We start from the raw sequence: 8,396 nt of genomic DNA, 5'->3' as shown, positions 1-8,396 counted from the left end.
GATGTTTTAGCACGGAGTTAATACTTGTACAAAGCCCATAACATGTGCCAACTGTGGTGAGACTACTCATGTCTGAAGACTGTACCAGTGACCTTAAAAAGTGTACAAATTGTTCAGGAACTCATTCTTCTTTCTCCAAAGACTGTCCAATCTGGAAGAAAAATGGCAATCAATAAAATTAAATTCACCCAGAACATCAGCTTTGCTGATGCCAGAAAACTTGTGGAATCTGCAGGCACCAACTGAATCATATGCATCAGTCGTCAGGAACACATTCTGATAACATGTCAAAAGTAACCACCTCGTCGATACATTGCCAAACAGATTTGACGTTGGTTAAAACTAATAATGCTCAGTTTGTTGCACCTGAACGGTCTACTCAGACCTCACGACATCTTCTATCAACACTCACTCACTCACTAAAGGTCAATCACAGCCCTGTAGTCAGATTTCATCTGTATCCGGAGAACAATCTTTGTCTCCAGTCAACTCAAAAAATCTCAAGCAAAACAAGCTCGAAGAATACTGTTCAAAATAAAACCGACTCAAGAACAGAATCTTCGAAAAGAGTGGCGAACCCCGAAGGATTAGATAATCCAGTCAAATTGTATAATAAGTATGGATCGCTTGAGGACATGGAAGTGTCGAAGAACTTCCATCCCAGGGCACGCGAAAGCTTGTCGCCCTCGAAAAGGTGAGGGTGGATCCCCTATTAACCCACCGAAACGATAGTTTTTTTTTTTTTCTAAAAACATCGTGCAGTGGAACTGTAGAGGACTACGAACTAATTTCCATGAAATACAGCTATTAGTCCAGGATATAACACCATCAGTATTTTGTCTGCAGGAAACATACCTGAAACAGACAGACAATTTTACCTTACGTCAGTTTAAAAGCCTATCATTGTTTTCTCCTCCGGGTGAATCGAGCCACTGGAGGATCTTCTATCCTTATTGCGACAAGATATTATTCACATCCCTGTTACACCAAAACTAATCTTCAAACTGTAGCAATACGGCTTACTCTGGGTGTTGCTTTTTACTTTATGTTCTCTATATATCCCGCCTTCGTCAGCACTTCAGCAGGCTGATCTTCAGTCTCTCTATGATCAACTACCGAAGCCCTGTGTTATCAAGGGCGACTTCAATGTAACCACAACCCACTCTGGGGAAGTTCACACACAAACACCAAAGGTAAAATACTTGAAGATTTTATCTCTAATAATGACCTGTGTATATTTAATGACGACTCAAGCACTTATCTGCATCCAGCGACCGGCACATACTCTTCTTTAGATGTGTCCATTTCCAGATTCTTATCTATTCAATGAATTTGAATGGGAAGTTCACAATGACCTTTGTGGAAGTGACCACTTCCCCAACTATTCTTTCAGAAATAACTCCATCTGATACTCCATCGTATACAAAATGGAATTTTCGAAGGCTAACTGGTCTTTATATCAAACTACATGCATATGTAAATCGAAACTGCGACCTGAATGTTTCAGTGATATATAACGGCGTCTTCCGAATCCTCAACAACGCTGCAGCAACTCCGCCAAATCCTCGGATATGGAATGATATTCTTCAGGACCTTAATATCAGCGTTTAGTGGCTTCCAGTGCTGCGAAGGTGCCAGACCAGCATCAGTGCAAGGTTGTCACACACTGGACACAGTGTGAATGCTTCTTGAACCCTCTCTTTGTTTTGTGGTTCTGTTCTTATTAACTGTTGATAGTTCCCATACCATGAAACATTTGTCTTTAAATAACCACAATAACTTTTGCCCTTTGAGTATATATGTATGTATGCGTAGATTAAAGCTTTCTGAATATGTTTTGGGATAACATGTTGCAGCCGCAATTATCATTGTGGCTTTTGAACTAATTAAAGATCAAGAGCCTATATTCTTTTAATGAAATATACAAAGACTACTTACGTCATTATAGTGTTTGTATTGTCTTTGACACACGCCGGCCTTCAGGTATACACTGTGCAGGTAGCAGAGTCGTGGCGCTGTCGTCGTATTAGAAAATGATTTACACCAGTCCTGTTTGGCACATGCCACAGCACACTCTCTCTCTCTGCGTCAGCACCGTCACTGACGTCGTGTTCGTAACGTAATCACACGTCGTAAGTCTCTTGAAATCTTTCATAGCTACATTAGCACAGATTGCAGACACTACGAAAAGGAAAAGAGACATGCATGATAATAATCTCTCAAGAGACATTACTGCCACTCCGCACATATTTCTATAGCGCAAACTATCCTGCTATACACGCCGCTGCGTTCAAGATATGATCTGCCCGTGGCTTTTGGCGATTCAGCCAATGCATTAGTGCGATTGATTATACAAAGAGCATGGGTTGTAACACCAGAAATGCTTCACGAGAACTTGTCGAGGCAATGGAAACATGTAGCACAACGCCTTGTTATAATAACACGACATGGACACCCTGAAATAATACTACAGCATCGCTCGTCATCGATGTGAAGTCACATCTCTTTTTAACCCCGAAGATATGAGTTGTCAGGGAGGGGGTTGGAGCAATCTTTACAAATCGTAACATAGATACTTACATACATACATATCATATCACACACACACACACACACACACACACACACACACACACACATTACTCACGCATCGCACGCACATACATACATCACTTCCTTCATTAGCACATATGTATTGGAGGAAATATTAGGAACACTGTTATCAAAGATGTTTTGTCATGTTTGGTTCACAATGCATCAATGGAAATATGAATTAAATGTACTTAACTGCATGTACATCAACGTAATAGCGTCTGTAAAGCATAACTCATCACACCTAGAAGATGCTTAACCGTTATTGTTTGTTATGTACACAGCTGGATTTGTCAATGTTATGAAGATTAATGCCACGTTAGTTATCTTCACTGATTGCGATATAGATCAGATATTTAGACAATGCTTGATTTCAAGCTTGCTTGATTTCAAACTTGTATTAATAGGTACAAACCTGTACAACGATTACCCTAGCAACATGTCCAGAAAGCATTAGTCTTAGTCTTAATACATTCGACGGGTCATGTCAACTACGGGGAGGGGGCCATGGGGTAGCCTAGTGGGTAAAGCGTTCGCTCGTCAAGCCGAAGGCCTTCGGGTTCGATTCCCCACATGGGCAAAATATTGTGAAGCCCATTCCTGGTGTCCCCCGCCGTGATATTGCTGGAATATTGCTAAAAGCGACGTAAAAAATCAAACTCACTCCACTCAACTACGGGGAAGGTCAATAAAAATTCTTTGCTGAAAAGCTCGCACTGACTGACTCTTTGAAGGAAACATCGCTGACAATTTTTCTCCGAATATGCCAGGCTTCTTGTCAATTTCGCCCAAACAACTGTTGGTGACTTTTCTTCGATCATTTTAACACGCTGTCTCTGGTTCAAATCTACAATTGCAAGATTACTAATGAAAAGATCTCATGTCACAATAACTTTTGCCTCTGAGTATGTTTGCAAATCATGAATAATATCCTTCTACTTCGGCTCTCCGATAGTTTTGTGAGGGAAATATAATGCAATACACAGAATCGGACTGATTACAGAGTGATACCATCGATGCTGTTTATTGCCAGACTATGACCCTGTTGTTGTCATAGAGTTCTCGGAATACACAACAAGCACCCCGATCGTACGATAACCGATTTTGTTTCCACAAAAGCAGCTTGTGTGTTTGATGACCTACACGAAAGGGCAGCACTTAGGGGACAGCTTGAATAATATCTTTTGTCTTGTGATTCGTATATATGATGGTGGTGATGACATCTATGAAGGCATTGCAGTCATATCTGACGAGCCAATACCTGCGTTTTTTTTGTTTTGTACCTGGTCATTTTAAAGAAACGTTTCAGAATCAGAGATTTTACGAGAGCGCACCTTTACATTTCGTTTATTTTATTTTAATTTATTAAACTCCACCAAACTTTACTACCAATCATGAGGGGACCATAATGAGGTTTCGAACAAAAGTCAACTCATGTCAGTCACATCTATTTATAGGCAGTCATTGTACGTTCCTCAGTATGATATGTCCTATCGATGACATGTCCCACCGCATAAGGACGAATCCCTATTACAGTAGCTATCAAACTGGTGTTGTAAATACTCATAGCAAATGCTGACACAAGGTTGTGGGTTATGCTTTTCTTTCCAGATCCCTATCCTGTCGACTTTGTACTGTTGCAATCTTGCAATTCTTGCATTTCTTGCACTACATGATATCTTAACGACACAAGGCTTTACGACCAAGTGAGAAGTCAACAAGATTCAAACAAGGACATTCCAAATTTACCTAACCTGTGTTTTCATTGGTGCAGGGAGACGATTATTACCATGTTATCATATACCTATGAATAATATGGACCATTTTGCACATACATTACTGGCTGTCGGCATATGTCCATATTGACCACCCGGGACGAAAATGCATATCAGTCATAGCTCTAGGGCTGATCATCCATATCTGACTTATTGCGCGGCTTCTAAATCAGTACGGAATGAATACACGCAAACGCTGGAAACGTCAATAGACGGAACCTAGTTTATTTTAGAGTTACATCCCTTGATGTGGTATATGATAAAAAAGTTTCCCTTTCGACATATCAGCCCTCGACTACCAAATCAGCCCACGGGCAACGGAAACTCAAGGACAGGTGCCTGGACGTCGAAGAATTTCCGACCAAACCAACAGAAATCGTCTCAGAGTGGGGAATTCGAGTATATCGACCAAACTGGACCTGTCCTTACACGATTCACAAACAACGACGAGTCCAGTGGTGCAACAAGGTACAGGCATGGAACCTGGGAACTGGCTACACTGGCTACACTGGCTCCTCTGCAACGACGGGATCGGAGACAACGTGTCTATCGACGTCGACACGAACGTTTTGCAACGAACTGCGTACGACAGGTGGACAGATTTGGTGGAAGCGTCATGGTAGAGGTGAGTGAGTGAGGTGTGGTTTTATGCCGCTTTTAGCAATATTCCAGCAATATCATGGCGAGGGACACCAGAAATGGGCTTCACACATTGTACCCATGTGGGGAATCGAACACGGGTCTTCGGCATGGTAGATCGTACACGAGTACATCAGAGCTAGTGGAGGTTCAAGGCAATCTTACAGCAAATCGCTACATCAATGAACTGCTGCGACCACACCTACTCCCACTTTTATAACCGCCAGTGGGAGCGGTTTCAACACAGATCGTGTAACGAGGTACCTATCTCGCCAGTGGAAACGTCAATGCCCCTCCTGGCCATCCAAGTCGCCTGATCTGAACCCGATCGAGCATCTATGGGACGTACTTGATCGACGCGTCCGTAACGGTCACCATCGTCCACAGACACTTGCAGAGCTTGCCATCGTGTTGCAGGAGAATTCATTAAGAGGTGCAAGAGGTGGTGTCACCAGGTACTGACCTGAACGCCGCCTTGTGTCCACATGTTCAGTGAGTGAACTGAGTTAATGCTGACAGTGACAACAACACATACAGGGGCGGATACAGCTTTTTGTGAAAGGGGTGCACACTCTTGAGAAGGGGCTGGGGTGGGGGTGGGGTGCACACTTCATTTTCACGAGGGTTTGAATAGTCATATGATAAACTTTCAGGACAAAAGGAGAGGTGCGCATCCCAGCAAACCCCCCACCCCCACATGGATTCGCCTATGACATATGTTCATCCGTGTGTCAAATTTCTTTCATCTATGCTCAAGCTTAATGGACTTATGTACACTTATCCAAGTGATTAGAATATCGAGTGTTCAAGGATAGGCCACTGAACAACCATAAAGAAACGGAAATGATGTTTCATTGCCAAACCTTTTAGACCCTGAAGCACCTGTGTTGTTTACTCAATGGAGACAGATTCGTGTTGTTCCATATCTGCAGAACATATCAGAGTTTTCTAAGCAGTTAAACCTTACACATGATGAGAATTCGTATAGACTTTATATCAGTCTTATCTCATGTTTGTCATTCCAACCTGTCGGTTACACACATGCAAATGACAATGCATTCACTGACACTGTAGTAAAGACCAGGTATAGCTGATGCTTGGTGTACAGTGCTGGTGACGTCGCATTGCACTATCCCGATCATACCCCTTCAGGTCATTCTACTTGTACTGGGTAATGAGGATCCAAGGTCTCTCAAAACAATGTCTTCTTTGAGTGGCATTTTAGAAGTTGGGAAGTACAATATTGAACAGACTTTATCGATAACAATACAATTCTCAATACAATATTCCTTGCAGCTGGTTCAGAAGGAGGGTATTGCATTCTTTCCCCGACTTGCTCTTTCAATATCCGATTGATGACGGCTGTTTTGGTGGGCATTTTCCCGTGTATTGGCAACAAATAATGCATAACTGTGTAGATGTAAAGGCTGCAACGAGAAAGCGTTTTGTATTTCCACATTTAAACGTTTTCTTGATGCATGCAATGTCATTTGCTTACGTGCACCATCTCGAATAGTAAGAGCGGGAATACAAAAGCATCTAAATCGAAGTTGTCGAAACAGATACTGATTGATATAAAGTATGATTAATGCAATCACCCATTTCACCAAGCCGAATGCATGTTATTTTCAAACGTCTGAATATATAATGTTAAGTGGCGTTTCAACACAACTCAAGCATAAAACCACTTCAGATATGGCGCCCATCCTTCAATACATCCATCGTGTTCTCACAAAGACAAACAGAATGAAGATACTGTGAGACATTTTTTACGTTTATTTTGACATCAAAGACGGTTTGTGTACCACGCATTTCACATCAGTCATGCTTGACAACGCATATTAAATCGTGCTTGCGGTGGTAGGATCTATACTATATAGTGTAAAACATGCGGTTGGAATTCATTATGTTTATATACATATGTCATCTTGAATCAAATAAACCTGTCACCCGTATTCTAAGGTAGACGTCACCCAATTACATTGCTGTTTGTTTGGTGCAAAATATTTTTATGTTCGTCTGGATTTACGAATCAATACATAATCATAGGCAAAAGCATACTAGACACCACTTGCAAGTATCCATACCTGCAGACATCCCTCAGTTTTCAAGATACGTCTTATGTACAGACATGTATGTTGGTTGGATGGTGGTTTGTTGTTTCACTCCGCACTCAGCACTGTCCCAGCTACATGCCGGCTGTATGCAAATAATCGAGTCTGGATCAGACAATCCAGTGAGAGCAACATCATGAGCATCCATCTACACAATTCGGATACGATGGCATGTGTTAACCAAGTCAGCGAGCCTGACTCTTATAACAAGCATGGGTTACTGAAGACCAATTCTAACCCGGATCTTCACGGGTCAGACCATGCAGAGTGGAGGAGTCACAGAGGTGTAGATATTTACGTTCACGTACTCACATGTGAAATCAAATTGGAAAGATTAAGAGTGGTAGTTATTGTTTCACAATGGGTCCCAAATATGGTGACCTACCTTCAGTTGTTGGCAATCTATAGCCTGTTTTTATATTGTATTGTCATCTGTGGTTAGACCGTTTTAGATTTAATTACTAGTTTTAAATTCATATCTGTGATAATCTAGTTATTTTACTGTCCTTCGTTGACATGTTTTTATACTTTACCATTATTTACTATGTATAACAATTAATTGTTCTCGTCACGATATGGCTGAAATATTGCCGATGTGACGATAAATTTTAACTCACTCACTGTTTCACAATGGCGTGTTCACAGTTGAGTGCAGATCAGAGTGGTGGTTGGGACACAGAGTTATGACGCAATGGCACATACTCCGGCTTATGTAACGTTGAAGCAAAATCATCTGGAGTTGAGTGATTTCTATGTACTAACTCATGGGAATCATTATAACCAGGGATTTTTTAATTTGTTTTATGATTTTCTTTTTTTTTTTGCTTACCATTTTATTATTTATTTTTTTATTACTAATAACGGTACATGGTATTTTACATTTCATCAAGGTAATACAGATAACATGGCGCATGCTACAGTTGATGAATTATTCATGCCGTAATTAAGAACTTGAAAAAAAGAAGAGAAAAAAAAGAAAGAGGATGGGGAAAGTGAGAGGTAAGGGTACAGAAGAGACTGACAGACTGAGTTTAATTTTACGCCGCTTTTAGAAATATTCCAGCAACATCACGGCGAGGGACATCAGAAATGGGCTTCACACATTGTACCCATGTGGGGATTCGAACACGGGTCTTCGGCGTGACGAGCCAACGCTTTAACCATTAGGCTACCCCACCGCCCCGGTGGAGAAGAGAGAAACTCATTATGTTAATTTGAAATTTAGTCGTCTAAAAGAGGCATAACCATTTTGTTTTAAAGTCCGAAATACATTTAA

The sequence above is a fragment of the Haliotis rubra genome, unplaced genomic scaffold (assembly GCF_003918875.1).
Source record: "Haliotis rubra isolate DU_JTF1 unplaced genomic scaffold, ASM391887v1 Scf987, whole genome shotgun sequence".
Classification (NCBI taxonomy): domain Eukaryota; kingdom Metazoa; phylum Mollusca; class Gastropoda; order Lepetellida; family Haliotidae; genus Haliotis; species Haliotis rubra.
The sequence above is the reverse complement of the archived record's forward strand: the minus strand, read 5'-3'. Positions refer to the sequence as shown.